The sequence below is a fragment of the Xyrauchen texanus genome, chromosome 30 (assembly GCF_025860055.1).
Source record: "Xyrauchen texanus isolate HMW12.3.18 chromosome 30, RBS_HiC_50CHRs, whole genome shotgun sequence".
Lineage (NCBI taxonomy): Eukaryota > Metazoa > Chordata > Actinopteri > Cypriniformes > Catostomidae > Xyrauchen > Xyrauchen texanus.
The window spans coordinates 19,020,211-19,038,000 of NC_068305.1; the positions used below are offsets into that span (position 1 = coordinate 19,020,211).

The 17,790-nt window shown below is 42.9% G+C and overlaps 1 pseudogene; it reads left to right on the forward strand.

The window, feature by feature from the left end:
• LOC127623909 (reticulon-3-like) overlaps positions 1 to 2,592 on the forward strand; it is a 42,412-nt pseudogene extending 39,820 nt beyond the window's left edge.
• The last annotated feature ends 15,198 nt before the right edge of the window (positions 2,593 to 17,790 follow it).

Consider the following 17,790-nt stretch of genomic DNA (forward strand, 5'->3'; position numbering starts at 1 on the left):
CGCCCTCATTTCATGAGTTGTGCACAGAGAAGGGCAGGGATATTTGTTGAGGGTCAGGGTGGGTTTGGGATTGGGAGGGGGAAAGGGAATAATGGGGGTTAAAAGTTGATTCATGTATATATGTATGCTTTTCTGTTTCATTTGTCTGAATCAATAAAAAGTGTTAATTGGAAAAATATATGCCCTGCCTTCTCATTTGTGCATGATACACATTTATACCTCACCTCATTTTCAACTCATGTTTTCTCTCTCTCCCTCAATTTCTCCCTAACCAGCATTGGAGTTGCTATACTGGCGGGACCTAAAGCAGAGTGGGCTGGTGTTTGGCAGTGTACTGCTGCTGCTGTTCTCTCTGATGCTGTTCAGTGTGGTCAGTGTGGTGGCCTATCTGGCCCTGGCTGCTCTCTCTGCCACCATCAGCTTCAGAGTCTACAAGTCTGTACTGCAGGCTGTGCAGAAGACAGATGAGGGACATCCCTTCAAGTAAGACAGCTCTGTGTTTTAGTGTGCGTGCATATGCAACAATGGTGTTATAACTATGCTATTACTGTGTTATAACTATATGATATGACTAATATTTCTAACAATGTTTTCCATTATTTGGGTAAAGAGCATATCTGGATGTGGAGATGTCACTGTCCCATGATCAAATGCAGAGGTATGCAGAAAACACCCAATACTATATCAACAGCACACTGAAAGAACTGCGCAGACTGTTCTTGGTTCAGGATCTGGTGGACTCACTAAAGGTAACGCTCTCTTAATTTTAACATCGATAACCAATAATGCACAAGTTAGTCATTAACACTATACTAACACATTTGATTGGTTTAACACCTTTTGAACCCTATTGGATCAGTCTTGTTATATACTTTTATATATAAATATTTTATATGTAAATTGTTATATACTATACAGTATATATGCAGTTTATAATTCAGTCCATTGCTGCTTTTGCTCAGCTTGTCAGATTACTAAACTGGTGCAAAAATACATTATAAATGGTTGGTATGTGTTAACTGCTAGTTTTGTTTGTTCAACTAAAGTTTGCAGTGTTGATGTGGTTGCTGACCTATTTGGGAGCCCTCTTCAATGGTCTCACTCTTCTTATTATGGGTGAGACTCTTTTTTCCCAGATGTTTACATATGTAACTATATTAGAAATAGAGCTCAATGAACACAGTTTTGAATGGAAATCTGTATTTTCTGATCGTGTAATCTTCTTTCTTATGTTTTCATTCACATTGCATCATGCTTCAGTGGTGGTGTCCATGTTCTCCATGCCTGTGGTCTATGAGAAATACCAGGTCAGAGTGGAACCTTTGTTACCATGATTACAGCATCATGTATAATTCACAGGCAACATGACTACATCTCCTGCATTTGTTTTTCACATCTCTCTCTCTCTCTCTCTCTCCCTCTAGGCACAGATTGACCAGTATGTGGAGCTAATAAGGACCCAAGTCAACTCTGTGGTGGGAAAGTATGTCCTTCATCTATGCATTTATTTTTAGTAGAATAAGAGGAGTAAATGTTTATATCTGAATGCATAGTTATGCATCTAATATATGGACATTCAATTGTGAGTGTGTTTGACTGTACAGGATCCAGGAGAAGATTCCTGGGGCAAAACGAAAGGCTGAGTAGGCCCCACACAGCCCCTGGAGGAGGTAGTGAGCTCCTGACCATCCCACTACAAGGAGAGCTGAATGATGGTCAAGGGTTCCTCTTTGAACATACACACAGACGCACACACTCAGACACTAGACACACATACAGAAAACATCACTGGAACATAGTTCTACTTTGTACACATTGTGACATCTTGAGCAAAGCCAAGCTGTGCAGAAGTCCCATCCTCGCCTAAAAAATAAAACAAAGCGTGTTATCTCTCAAATCAGGCTCTAGTGAGAAGTACAACTAATTGATGAGTTGTTGAAGTAACCTTGAAACATACAATTCAAAACTGGAAAAGACTAGATGTAATTTTTATTTTGTGTTGCTCAAAGTGCATGAAGTCAAGAGTCTTAAGTGCTAATGAATTCTCTTTTTCTCTTAATTTTCTGTGCTGAAAATGTTTTTTTCTCTGTAGTATGCGAAGGATCTCTCCAGCTTTATTGCTCTCCTGTGACACTATTCTTGGGGGAAAAAAAGCTTTTTGTGTCTTGGGTGTTGGGTGGGGCTTTTCCTCTTTTATCAATATATCTGTAAACATGATTTACATAATAGTCATTGTCAGCTAGAAGCATGGATATGCTAAGGTTCCTGGTTTTTGTAATGTTGGGCACAAATGCATCTATTTAGCATCGCTCTGATTAGATATGGTCCATTCATTCATACCATTTGGTTTCTTTTCTTGCAGGACTTATTAAAAGAGCTACAGAGATTCATGTTTTAGGTGCTGTCATTGATCTTCTTTTTTGAAAATGATACAAAACATAAGAGAGAGAGAAGGAAGCTACATTGCCAGTTAGAATCTGTCAATCTTTGTACAGTGTTAAGTGTTGTTCATTCTCTTAGCCATTGACTCTTTACTATTTGCACTTAAGATGTACTCAATAATGAATGCGAAAATAAATGTTCTTAAATGTGCTCGGCTTAAGAGTTTAATTTGAATGGAAATAGTCTGTGCTCCTTTTCTTTAAATTCATCATAGATTGAAAACACATCAATGACAACCTTGCAGAGTAAAAGAAACAAAAAAATCGAGATGGTGAACTTGGTGAGCTCAAGATGGTGAGCTAGTACAAAAACATATGACTTGTACTCTGAAAAATAAACAAACTAACAAGTGGTGTTTAGGGATGGGACAATATGCTTATCTCACGATTCGGTTCAATATACGATATGAGGTTCACGATTCAATATTATCTCAATTCGATATGATAACACTTTAATGACAATGTATAGCATAAAAATCATTTTTATTTTGTTTAAATGTTTGTGCAAAATGCACATTATAATTTCTCATCAAAATAAAGTTTTTTAATGTAAAATATAAATGCTCAAAGTTTAAATTAGTTTCTTATATACCCTTCACTATTAGAAAAGACCACAAACAAATTAACCTTCAAAAATAGTAGGCTACATTCAGGCTGAACATGTGAAGAACAAGTATTGTTCTTATTTTTTTATTGTTCTAATATTTTAATATTGTTTCTTGAAATTGTATATATAATAATATTATGAGCTGTCAATGTGTGAAATATCGTGTACTATTTACAAGTAATAACATTAAGTTTACATTTGTTTGTATAACAATATATGTACTGTGTACTATGTACTATAAAGGTACTGTCACTTTAAGAGTTTAACGCGTATACTCGCACAGCTGTTGTTGCTAATTTATTAATGAGAGAGAGGTCTGAGTTTTTATCACATCCGTGCAATTTGTGATTAAAATGAATGTTTCCTTTAACTTTTAGAGGGTATTAAAGGGGCATTCCGTTGTTCTCTATCTAGCACTAGCATTGCACTACTTCGTGTACTTTAAGCATCGATACGACAGTGGTGTTAAATGCCATCTATCAATGTGGATAAGCAGGATCATCTCTGCTCTCCCCAGCTCTGGAATATCATTTGCATCTGGAAAATGTCAGAGATTGAGGTGATTTCTAAAGTTATTTATTACTACTATAAAATAATTGCTTTGCCTAAAAACAAACATCAGAATTCAAGCGAAAATTAAAGACATTATATACAGTTAAAGACAGATTATTATTGTCCCTCATATCAATAATCTTTGGAGACTATCTAAGATTAAACTTTTATATTAAAATATTTCTAAAGACAATTATTACCTTTATTAGAGAACTGCTTAGTGTAAAATAAACCTCAAATATATAGAGATAGGCTACAATATGTTATGGTAAAGGAAAGATTAGAATTTGATGATCAAATTTAGCATGTCCACTTGTTATTTTTTTCCAAGCAAACCAACATCATGGCTTACACAAAATCCACATCATTCGCTGTGCCAAGATACTAAATGAATGAAGATGTATGCCGTTCTCTTACGAGAGGTTCTCTCGTATTGCGTAAGCTAGCTTACACTACGGGAAAGATTCATCTTTTCTGAGATATTGAAGCCAAAAAATTATCCTTAATTTTTGTATCCATTGTCAACGCAGTGCGGCAGCTGCAGACCTTGAGCGAGCTAGCTAGCGAGCTCATAGGTTGCTCTGCGGCAACTGCTGCAGCCTATAGATCGAGCTTGGGTGAACTCGCGATCCAATGAGAGGCGCCCGCTCACTGCAACAAAGCCCGCCAAAATGGGCGTGACTAGAGTGCATATAAGCGTAGTTCGTGAGGCTGGAACCCTGATTTTCATCTCTTCAGCGAAGCTCTTCGCGATCTCTGAACTGGAAGCCGCTCGCCGCTTGAGGGGCATCAAGCAAGCGTGGATAGCGCCGAAGAAGCCGGCCGTCTTCGCCACCTTCAGCCGCCCTGCGAGCTACGCCATCCGGCGACGTATCCTTTTTAAAGCAAGCTAGTTCTTATGAACTTCACAAAAGAGTACGAAGTGTCTTTTAAAGATGTCTCGCTCCACTTGCGCTCATGCTGCGCCCTCTCAGCACCGGAGACCGCCACGCCATCTGGCGCCTCTGCCTGGGATTGGGGCATGCAGAGCTCGCCTCGCTGAAGGCGGATGCGATCTCTGCGAGGAGCTTCCGACGTCGACCCTGCGGGCTCGACTCGAGCGCCAGGACCGAGCCGCACGCCGCTTTCCATTCAGCCGCAAGCAGTAAAAAGGCCGCCTCAAAGGCTGCCGGAACCAGTGGTAGAAGCGATTGCCTCGCCGAGCCCCTCCTCGAAAGCATCGCTTTCACCCTCCCCGCCCACTCGACGCCGCGAGTTGCCGCCGAGCCGCTGCTCTGCTGCCATCTCGGACGAAGAAGCGGAGGATAAGGGCTGTTCCATCATGGCTTCGACAGCGAGGAGTGGTCAGGCTCACACGCCTCCTCCTCGCCCAGGAATCCAGCAGGACCCGCGCCGGAGTCGAAGGGGAACTAACGCCTCCTCACACAGGCCGCCGACCGCCTCGGGCTCGAGTGGTCACCGCCCCTGAACAGGCTCCCAACAGACTCCACGCCACGACCTTTGCCCGCCCTCCGTGAGATGGCGGTCTAGCTGGTGCTCCCGCCTAAGGCCTGCAGAACTACTTCCGCCTGTGTTGGCCGCGCTTATACCGCTGCCAGCCGCCAAGCCGCGATCTGCTCTGCATTCCATGGCCGCCTCTTACAGACAGAGGGCTTGTTGATCTCAGAGTCTGAATCTCTTTCTGCCTCGTGGCACTAGCTCCTCTGCAGGCCGCCCACGTGACCAGCCTCCTGCACGAGCCTCTTCACAGCTCCAGCTCAACAAGCCAGACTTCTCAGCGTCGACAGGGCGTCGCCTCGATCAAGCGCCAGACAGCCGCCTCTGCGGGCCTCGGCCTAAGATTGTACTGAAACCTGAGCAACCGAAGTCCTCCTAGCGTTGTTGAGAAAACGACGGCTCAGTCCCGCCACGGCCGGACCACCGCCAAAGCTTCGCCCCTGTCAGTCCCCTTCTCTCAGGCTACTGCAGTGGTGGATTCAGCAGCCAACAAGCCGGTGATACTACCCGCTTGCTCTGCACTCAAACGCCTTTCACGGCGACCCAAAGAAATCTTGTAAAGAGTAAACATGCCTTATGTGTAGAAAATGTGCCCACAATCCAGTGCTCACCCCTACACACAAGCATTACACATCCCGTGTCCCTATCAGAGCACACTCACATAAGTGGTTACGACCCGCTCGAGTGTTAGAGTTAATAAACGCGCCCACCTAATCCAGTGCGTAGCGCCCATTCTCTGGCCGCTCTGTCACACGACTCAGCCTTATGTGTAGAAAATGTGCCCACGATCTAGTGTTCACCTCTACACACAAGCATTACACGCCCGTGTCCCCATCAGAGCACACTCAAAAGCCGTTACTTAACCACTCGAGTGTTAGAGTCAATAAATGCGCCACGTAATACGCGCGCTACCATTCTCTGCCCGCTTCTGTCACACGGCCAGCAAACACTTCTCTGTATGTAAGTCCCGTGCTCGTGGCTATGCTTAGCGATCACTTAACAGACGTGACTCTTTCCCCATTCACCTCAATCGGAAGTCACTCACAGAACAGCTTCGTCCATGCTGTCTCGCGAAGCAGTCCAGCATAAGCACAGTAAGCGGCCACACATTCTGTTCAGCTGCTGTGTGCGCAATCAGAGCGATTTGGCCATTCACCCTCTAACATTACGCTTCAAAGCGTGGGAAGATATTCCAGGGATATCCGAATGGGTGTTAAGCACAATAAAACAGGGCTATTTGCTACAGTTCGATCGCCGCCCTCCTTGCTTCAGAGCCTGCTCGAAACTACTTTTGAACACGGAAGCAGCGTGCATGCTTCGCTCAGAAATAGCAAACCTTCTGTGCAAAAGGGCCATAGAGAGAGTGCCGCCTCCCTGAGCTGAAGTCGGGTTTTACAGCCGCTATTTTCTTGTCCCCAAGAAAGACGGCGGCCTCAGACCAATATTAGATCTCAGGGTTTTGAACAAAGCTTTGCAAAAAGACCGCTCAAAATGCTTACAACCAGCAAACTCCTCACAAGATGTGCGCCAGGGGACTGGTTTATTTCTCTCGATCTGAAAAATGCATACTTTCAGATTCAGATAAATCCCCGCCACAGGCCATTCTTGAGATTCGCCGACGGCCAGGTTTATCAATACACCGCCCTTCCGCTCGCTCTGTCCTTAGCACCTCGCACTTTCACGGCGCATGGACGCTGGGCGCCGCACTCCCCGCGGAGTCAGGGTTTGCGACTCTGAACTATTTGGACGATTGGCTGATTTTGGCACAATCACATACGGAGCTTCTGTCTCACAGGACAGTTCTCCTCAGTCATCTGAACAGTTTGGGCCTTGCAGTCAATTGGACCAAGAGCTCACTACAGCCCAGTCAGGCAATTTCCTTCCTTGGAATAGAACTAGACTCAGTGGCAATGACGGCTCGCTTATCTACACAGCTAGCCAGCGGTGCAGCTTACTAGTCACGGCTATTTCAGATGAACAGCCTCACACCTCTGAAGAAATTTCAGAGAGTGCTAGGCTACATGGCCTCAGCCGCAGCAGTACTTCAGCTGGGTTTACTGCACATGCTCGCTTCAGCATTGGCTAAACACCACTGCCTCGCCTGGCTTGGGCCACAGGCCGCCAGCCCATCAAGGTGACTCAGACCTGTATTTCAGCTCTGCAGCCCTGGACAGTGGCCTAATGGTATCAGCGGGAGTGACAATGGGAGCTGTATCTCGCCGAAAGTCATCTCGACAGACGCCGCCCAACACGGGTTGGGGCGCGGTCCGCGCAGGGCTCTCCGGCTTTCGGCCTATGGTCAGTTCAGGAAAAGCTCCTTCACATAAATTGTCTGGAAATGATAGCGGTCGAGCACGCCGCGGCGCTTTCTCCCGTCATTCAGGGTCACCACGCCCTGGTCCGCTCGACAACAGATCTGTGGTATCCTACCTAAACCGCCAGGGCGGTGTCAGATCCAGGAACCTCTTCCATCTGATCTAAACGCATACTGAGTTGGTCCCAGTGCCACCTGCGCCGCTGAGGGCGACGCGACGCGCCAGGCCACCTGAACGACGGCCCGGACAGACTGTCCAGAGACAATATTCCCCAGGGAATGGTCCCTGCACGCCAAACAGTCCAGACGCTATGGCACCTATTCGCAGAGCGGAGATAGACCTCTTTAGCGCCCAAAGAGAACTCTCACTGCCCAATATTTTTCTCGAAGCTGAGGACGCGCTGGCCCAGGACTGGCCCAGACGCTCGCTTACGCCTTCCCTCCCGCCTCGCTATTGCCACAGGTAATGCAGAGGATCAGGGAAACGGCCACCGGTGCTCCTCATAGCCCCGCTGGGAGAATCAGACATGGTTCCCGGAGCTTACGCAGCTGTCACTGACAGCCGCGGGCCCATCCCAGTGAGAGCAGATTTCCTCTCAAGCTCAAGGCACAATTTGGCATCCCCACCCAGAGCGCTGGGCGCTGCATGCGAGTGATCAACGACTACCCGCCGCTCTGCCAGAAGGAGTAATAAACACCATCATACACGCTAGAGCCCCTTCCACTAGAAGACTCTATGCGCCAAAATGGTCTGTGTTCTCAAAATGGTGCACCGACCGAGACCTGGACCCGCTGGACATGTGGGGTGTCGCCGCTGCTCAGATTTCTACAAGAGCTGCTGGATAAGGGCAGATCCCCATCCACGCCAAAGTGATGTGGCGGCCGCTGTGGCGCTCGCTGAACCCCTGCACGGCCAGTCATGGGGTAAAAACGAGCTGGTCATCCGGCTTCCTCAGGGGAGCTAGAAGGATGAACCCCCGCTCTCCATCGGTTCCTATCTGGGATCTTTCTATAGTTCTCAAACTATGAAAGCCCCCTTTCGAACCACTTCAATCCGCGGATTTGAAATACCTTTCACTCAAAACCGCTTTTCTGACTGCCCTGTCATCAGTCAAACGCGTGGGAGACCTTCACGCTGTCTGTCAGCGCCATGCGGTCTTGAGTTTGGACCAAGTGACTCCAAGGTCATTTTAAAGCCTAGACACGGCTATGTTCCCAAGGTGATCGGTACTCCTTTCAGAGCACAGGTCATTTCCTATCGGCGCTGCCAGCACCCGTTAGCTGAACGCGACGCCAATCTCCTTTGCCCGGTCAGAGCACTGAGATTGTATACTGCGCGCCCGCCGCTTTCAGACGCTCTGAGCAGCTTTTCGCTTCGCTCGAGGGCGCACCAAAGGTCTGGCTGCTCGAAACAGACACTATCTAGATGGATAGTGGACGCTATTGCTGCTACATACGCGCCAAAGATCTGCCATGCCCGCTGGGCATTAGGGCTCACTCCACTAGAGGCATGGCATCCTCGCGGGCATGGTCCAGCTGGATTTCCATTCACGACATATGTGTGGCAGCGGATGGACTTCCCTCCACCTTTGTCAGATTTTACAATATGGAAGTGCCCGCTCTGCAGGCAAAACTACTAGCGGTTTATACGCTACAGCTCCCTGGTGAGCTGCACTGATGGGACACATTCCACACAGACCGCACCGCCGCTTGTCGCTCCTTCCCACTATGTGCTTATGTATTACACAATCAATGACCCGCATTCTTGCCGCCAAATATTATTTCCCACTCATAAGGGCTCCCACGGTCCCCCTTAATTCCCTGGGGCTCATACAGTGGATGCTTGGCACGCACGGTGCTGACAATGGGTTCCCGTGAGCGTAGTTAGCTTACGTAATACGAGAGAACCTCTCGTGAAGAGAACGTGATCGGTTACCTAACGTAACCTCGGTTCTCTCTAGATGAGGGAACGAGTATTGCGTAGCCGGCCGTGCTCGCGCCACGCAGTCTACTTTTCGCTTCAGTCAATGAAAACCAGGGTTCCAGCCTACTGAACTACGCTTATATGCACTCTAGTCACGCCCATTTTGGCGGGCTTTGTTGCAGTGAGCGCTGACGCTTCTCATTGGATGCGAGTTCGCCCAAGCTCGTCTATAGGCTGCAGCAGTTGCCGCGAGAGCAACCTATGAGCTCGCTAGCTAGCTCGCTCAAGGTCTGCAGCCGCCGCGACTGCGCTGATAATGGATACAAAAATTAAGGATAATTTTTTGGCTTCAATATCTCAGAAAAGATGAATCTTTCCCGTAGCGTAAGCTAGCTTACGCAATACTCGTTCCATCATCTAGAGAGAACCGAGGTTACGTTAGGTAACCGATACGTTTCATAGAGGTGGAGGTTGATGGCCCCCCTTAGCTGTGATAACAAAGAATATAAAATCACGTTGCTTTCTGGTTGCATTTGTAAACACAGCTGACAAGTGTCCATTACTAATATACATTGACTACACACTTAATTTTTTAAAGTTTGATCATGTAATTTCAACATGACAAAACACATAGAAGGGGTGACATGCACCATGTATATTAAAAACACTTTTTATAGAAAAATATTATGAGTACAGTCGTCATCTCATGTGAATGTACACTATTCAGATCACTCTTCACAAAAACACAATTCATATGTTAATGTGTAAAACATTTTATATTAGTCCCAAATTACTGAATGCACCTTTAATGGACACTTTATTCAGTGTAAGTGGAGTGCGCAGTCTCATCTTTGATGGATACATTTTACACGGAAGAAATGGTCCGTTTTAATCTCAAGCACTTTTCAACAAAACAAAGCGAATTTCCAGGTATTCAAGTACTTGCATTTCTAAAAGCTAAATTCAGGCACAAGCTCTTCAAGGACTTTGTCTGAACTCTGTAAACAGTACAGAAAAAAACACATAGATAGAGAGATTATGACGTTTGACGGGTCATTTCATTTATGATCACATGGACAGAAAACAATTTTTTTCAAAATATCGAGTTTTGCCTCAATATAGTTTGTCATTTTTTTTATTCATGATATATTGAAATTTGATATATCATCCCATTCCTAGCAATGTTATTACAGTTTTTCCTAAGTTCACCTCCAATCCTAAACCTAACCATAAAGTCAACCCCCTTACCCTAACCCTTAACCTGTAACTATGATTTTTCTCATGAGGCTCTGTTTGCTTAAATCTGAGGTGGTTTGATAGTCTTACATAGTTTGATCTGGTCTAATTAAAAAGTAGTAACTAGGATCTATTTCTTTCTTATGCTTAAAAAATATGTTTTGTGTGTTACCTAATGTAGTCAGATTAATTCATTCATATTTTAAGTGCATTTTTAAGTATGTCGTCTTGGACTTTACATTCAACCACAATAGTTTACAGTTGCTGACGCCATTGTAGAAATGTATTATTCACAGTCCACCATGATTAATTTAATACCTGAGTTTAAGTATCCAATAGAAGGGCAGCTACTATGAAGTAGAGTAAGCAAATAGTATTTGGCTGGTCATGCGATCCTAACATGGCAGCACATGGGGACCCTCTCCATGAAGAACTGCTTTTAAGGTAACTTATATGACTGGAGTTTAAATCTTATGTGAGTGCTCATGATTTTATACATAATGTATGGTTCAAAATTACTATTCATTTTTTAGGAGTTAAAGTTTTTCAATGAGAAAAGAAGTCCTGAGTGCACCTTTAAATATTTTTCAATAAAACCAGTTCATTTAGATGTTACCACATGAAACACATTTCTATGTTACCCAAATGCCTTAAACACACTGTAAAAGGATCAATGGAAAGGAGGAGGTGAGAACCGGCTTGTCAATATAAATAATAGTTTAATATAAAACTTAAACAAAAGACAAACACACACGACGGACATGTCCGTCATGTTTAACGATCTCTCTCTCCCGCACCATCCTCTGCAGTCGACCTTTATCCCTCTCGAAGGCTTGATTAGCCTAATACGGGACCGGGTGTGTAGGATCACGACCCGGCCCCGCCCCGCCCTCACACACACACACACACACACACACACACACACACACACACACACACACACACACACAGCAAAACAGACCAGATTCAGAGACATCTAAGACTAGCCAGCTTGCTTAGGCTGGTTTAAGATGTTTATTCCCCAGTAGAGTTTAGACAGGGGTATATACAAGTCATTGTGGTGTTACATCCTATATAAGAATAATGAATACTGCAAGAAATGAGTGTTAGGACACTGCCCATGTGTCACTGGGCACTGCTGGGTGTGCCTAGACTAGTTGTGCATTGTCCAAATGCTAGATTTTCACTCCAGGAACAGGTGGAACGGATTTGGACAACAGCGGCATCTGTTTCCGCTACCATGGGGCGTTCAACATAAAAACACACACTCAATATCTCCAACAGCACATAGTCACCACTGTAAGGGATTTTTAAGAAAATTTATAAAAAATTCCTTTCCCTTTTACTTAAATTATGGATATCTGTCATTGTGTTCTTTTTATTGCTGCAAAGAAAAATATTTGTCGTATCTGAATGTCGCAGTATGGTTCATTCTATATTACTTGGGAAAACAATAGTAGCTAAAGCAGTTGATTGATGATGAGGATTTATCATAACCCCCTGAGACTGTTCAGCTCACTGATGCAATTCTGACTGAGCAGTTCTGTTGGTATCCATGAGTTTGCCTCGCCCTCTGGTGGTGTGTACAAAGAAATATAGGAGAAACCGAGGGTGTGGTGCTCTGGGCATCTTTAGGTTCAGTATTGTGCTGAAATATGACTCCCCACCAGAGCTTACTCCTCGCTACCTGTTTACTCCATATCCCGAAAGCTCACCCCTATACCCACACCTATCCAGAGTAGGAAGTCATTGGTCCCTATCCCTAAAGCCCTAGACCTACCCCTAAGCATAAGGATACAACAGTAGGTAGTAAGAAATCAGCACAACACCAGAATGGTGGTTTTAATTAACAAAACAGGAAATTAATGCTCCGCTATGTGTGCTTAGTGTGTAAACAATGTTCAGCTTTGATAAGAATTAAAGCCTCACAAAGGACAGCAAATAATTAAATAACCAGTAGACAAGAATGTTGTAATGTTTCTAATCACAAAAGATGTCCAGTGAGAGTGTTTACTGTATATGCTTTGTTTCTCACACTCACTGAGAAAATGAAAACAAGATTATCTTCACTGAATTAGGGGTCAAGCCAAACCTATTAATTAGATGGGGATGTGCACATACTTTTGGCCATGTAGTATATGAGGAGAACCAATAAGTCAAAACTAGGAAGGGAGTTTGTCCTCTGCTCTGGGCTCTTGGAGACAAATGGGAGCCCTGTCCTAATTTACTACACAACGCTTTGATGTGGAGAATTGATAAAATGACACAGTCTCATATCAGCAGCTACTGGTAAGAATGTCATGCTCCATTTATAAATATGACCTGATGAATTCAGTTGCCCACATGTGTCTAGTCTTTTTCTCAGAAGATTCATATCTCAGAACTGTGCTCTTTCAAATCTCTTCTGGTTAGTCTGGTCAACTGAGAGGAGCATTGAAGCAAGAAAGTGCCTGACATAAAGGAGTTTCAAGTATGTGATCTTATGGACAAAATTGAATGTTGGCAGCATTATTGAGAAGTAAAATATAAGCAAAGGTTGCCCTCTGCTGCCCTTGAAAAATACTGTATTTTGAAAATGGTCTATGGAGGCTATTTACACGATATGACCAAAGGTTTGTGGAAACTCCCATCATGGCCTGCACAAAGCAGACCAGAACCCCACTGAACACCTTTAGGATGATTTGGCACAGAATCTGAGCCAGGGTCCATCACTCATCATCAGTGTCTGACCTTACTCAGGTGCTCTTGTTTCTGAATGGCAGTAAAACTATGCATTTATGTTCCAACATCAAGCAAAAAGCCTTTCCAGAAAGGTGTAATATGTAATAACAGCAAAGAGTGGGATTTATCCTTATGGTTTTTAAATTAAATGGTCAACAAACACAAATTAATGTTGGTGTTCAGGTGTCAACAGACCGTTGGCCTTATAGTTTGTCAGATTACCAGATAAATCAGATTAATTAGAACAGAACTGAATGAGCAAATTTCTGAGATTAAGGCTTGGGACATGTGGGGCAACATTGAACATACAGGGTAGACCGTGGTTAGCTGTTGCACAGAGAAGTTTTCACAAGGGCTGTCTCAGTAACTACAATGTTTTGAGTAAAAATTCCAAGTTTTGTCTTGTTGTGATTTAGTATTAATTCAAAAATTATCTATGTATGTTTTATAATTACTTAAAGTATTATTCTGGGCTCAATACAAGTTAAACTGACAGCATTTGTGGCATAATATGGTTTACCACAAAAATAAATTGACTTGTAAGATTTAGAAACCCTTGTTATTAATGACATCTGTGGCCGTTAAGTGAACTGCAGCAGCTACCTGTTGCTCGTGCTCGTGCACACACTACATTGGGACATGACCATAAGCAAAACAAAAAGAGACAACGTGATCACCTGCATCATGCTGGCAGATGAGTTAGCAAAATTAAAATTACACAGTTATAATTGTTTTACTACAAACACTGAGACTATATTATTTTTGACTCTCCAGTGCTGGAACAGTGCAAAAACAAAGTGTGTAAAAAGGTCTGACTATCTCACTTTTATTTGCATGATACATTGACTGCATTTATACAATAGCCTATGTTGGCGTTAGCTAGCTAGCCAGCTTTATCAATAGCTGTTAGCTAAATTTGGTGGATGATGACAGTAGCTGTTTATAAAATAGACTGCACATTATAAATATGTTGAAACATTTTTATTGATTATTAATCAATATAACTTGATTATTGATGTGATTCCATCACAACTGTCATTTTGTTATATCGATGCGCTATTGTTTTATAATAATAGATTATATGTATTTTCTGTTTAACCAAGTTACGTTACACTAATGAATGGAGCTTTTTGCATCAACTGAACACTGTCTAGCATACATATCATGTGTTATTGTAGTGTAGCTAAAATAACACAGATCAATCCTTATGGCACTAAATTTCACATGCTTTGCAGTTATGTAAGCTTACATGTCCAATAAGATGAGTGCCAATTCAGGGTCAGTTTTGATCCCCAAACCAAACGAAGTTCACTCTAGTTTTCACTCGACCACGATCACGTTCCCACTTAGCCAGATGGGATTCAGAAGATAAATGTTTTTTTTGAGTTTGTGTTGAAGTTGTTGTTGTTGTGCTGGGAGCTGGACGTTTGCTGGATTCCATCTCTAAGATAACGTTACATAGTGTTGCAGTTTGCTGTCAATGTTAAATAGCGGAAGAGAAGCTATTACTGTCTGAGGCAAGGCTCTCGGGAGTGCGCATAAACAACACATCCGTTGGATTTTCCCGGCAAAAGCGACCCGCTCCCTTCACATGAAAATCAGTCTACAGGCTTTAATAGGCAATCTAGGACGTCCGGAATGGGCTCTTTTTTTTAAGTTGCGTTACAAGCCGTTCACACAATGGCAAAAATAACATATTTCACCTTTAAATAAAAAAACACAAATCTGAGTTACTGTCACAAATCAGCAGAGGCAGGACCTAAACGCAGAGTGAAAAAACAAAAGGATTTATTAATACAAAAAATAAACAAAAAACAAAACAATAACTGCCCTGAAGAGGATAAAACACAGTCCAATGCAGGATCTCTCTGAAGTAGGACTGGGACAATCTAAAAGGGACCAAGACTAACCGGAACTGACAGAAACAGGTATAATACTCAACATCGACATGGACATGAAACTGTAAGGCAACTTGAACTCATGCCAACCGACAGATGAGACAAGAGAATGCACGGCAACACTAACACAGCAATGCCATGCTTTCTCAGACTAAACAAAACCTGAGCGTACATCTCGAGGCAAACACCACGCGGCGCACATAACAGGTGACAAAATGTGATAGGACATCTGTGCGAGAGTTCGGCCACCACAAACCCGACACCTCAGACCGAAGTGACCGAACCTCAGCACGGCGTTAAGACAGTTCAACTCTGGCGCTCAGCGAGCGCAAAGTTAGCCCGTGGTCGCAAGAGACGGACACAAATTATTGACATGAGTGCATCCACCAAGGTGACATAAGTGCAATGCACTCACGGTTATATAAGACAAGAGATGAAATATGAATGTCTGGATCCCGACACCAAAACCGAACCAGGCAGGGAAGTCAGGATCCAGACACCATGCTCCGAACATGAGACACAAGACCGACCAAAGGGCGCATGGCAGGAAAACAATAAACGAAGCCGTGCGCTCACACAAAGACAGAAGACAAAACACAAGACAGACACAGAACAATCATGTCACGACTCTGTCAAAAGCTGGACTGACTGAGTGACAGGATCGTGACAGTTATATTAAACACCAGAGGTGTATAGAAACAAAGTACAAATACTTTGTTACTATACTTAAGTACAGTTTTTTTATATTTGCTCTTTATTGAGTATAAATATTTCTGTGGACTTTTACTTTCACTTTACTACATTTTGAAGAGAACATGTTCTCCGATAAATTTGTCCAGACGCTTTCTTTACTTTTGTGACTGAACATTTAAAAAAAATAACAGCGGTACATGCAAAAATGCATGCGTATCGGCGATAGTTATTTGTGATTTGCTGAAAGAAATTTGATTCCTTTGAACTGAACAATGAGATTAAAAAAATTATCTGAATGATTCGTTTTGAGAATCATTCATCTGAATCAAAATCACAAGCGAAGCGCGTGCCAGATTACGTGTTCTGTCGTCTGTCTCCACTGGGGAAGACAAGAAAATGCTCATGTGAGTTAATGTTTAATTAAAGTTTATTAAGTAATGTTAAGTTTTTTGCTTAAACTTTATGAAAGCTGTGAAATAATGAAGTTATGTGTGATCAATCTCCTGCCTTTCCAGGAGACCTGTTCATATAAATGTCAATCACATGTGTTTTAAACAAGGTATGATGGTTGTGAATAATTATCAGCACTCATGAAAATGTCCAACAGTATTTATTATTATATTTTATGAAGATGTGAATGGACTTTGCCAAAGCTGGGTGTTCTAGGTGGTTGCTTATTGGCCCCATAATCCCATAAATATGATCATTATGATTTGAATTGAATGCACCAAAAACTAATTTTGTTCACCCTCATTCGATCCAAGATGTGTATGATGTTATTTAATTTTTATGAAAAAGTTTTCAGAAGAATACTGCTGTTATGTAGGTCAATTCAATGTTAGTGACCATTAAAGCTCCAAAAAGCACATAAATGCAGCATAAGCGTAATCCATAAGACTCCAGTCGTTTCATTAATGTCTTCTGAATGGATCAAATAGTTTTTGGGTGAGAATAGACCAAAATATAACTAGCAGTCTTCTTGGCAATCAAGTTTGATTAAACTTCCTATAGCGCCACCTAGTGCTCCGAGCATGCATTAAGCACTAGAAAGTGAAATCAAGCTTGAATTCATGATCGTGCCTAGAGATTGCAATGGCAAGATATACAGTGAAAATGAGTTACAGTTTGGTTTGGTTACACCCAAAACCAACTGAATCGCTTCAGAAGACATGGATTTAACAACTGTAGAAGTATGGATAACTTTATGCTCCCCTAATGTGCTTTTTGTTGATTGAAATGTCTGACCACCATTCAATTGCATGGAATTGACCTATAGAGCTGAAATATTCTTCTAAAAATCTTTCTATTTGTTCTGCAGATGAAAGAAAGTCATACACATCTGGGATGGCATGAGAATGTTGAGCACCGTCAATCAAATAAGTTGCCATGGGTTTAATGAACTGTTCCGTAATTTATGCAATTTACCTGTACTTTTGATACTTTTAATATCAGTTACTTTAATACTTTTACTTAAGCCATTTTCTCATGAGCTACTTTAACTTTTACTTGAGTCAATTTTCATGAAGATAACTTTACTTTTACTCAAGTATGTCAAATGGATACTTTATACAACACTGATAAACACTTATTATGTAAGTGAATGGGGTCCAATTTTGGAACGTTAAAATACTCCTTTTTTCAAAAGTATAGATATGTAGAAGGTTCGTTGTCTAGGTAATGAAGGAGTCAGGAGGCAGCGAACTGTCAACTTGAGTATTTTTATTACTCTTCAGCGTCGTTCATAAAACATAAACAAAAAGGCACTCAGTGGCCAAGTAGTCACACACGCAAATGAGTAATGACTTCTATCGAGCACACACAGGTTCTTTCAGAGTCAGAGTCTCTCTCTCGCTCTCTCTCTCTCTGACTGACCCATCGTGCACCTTTTCATTTCTCCCTCCACAATC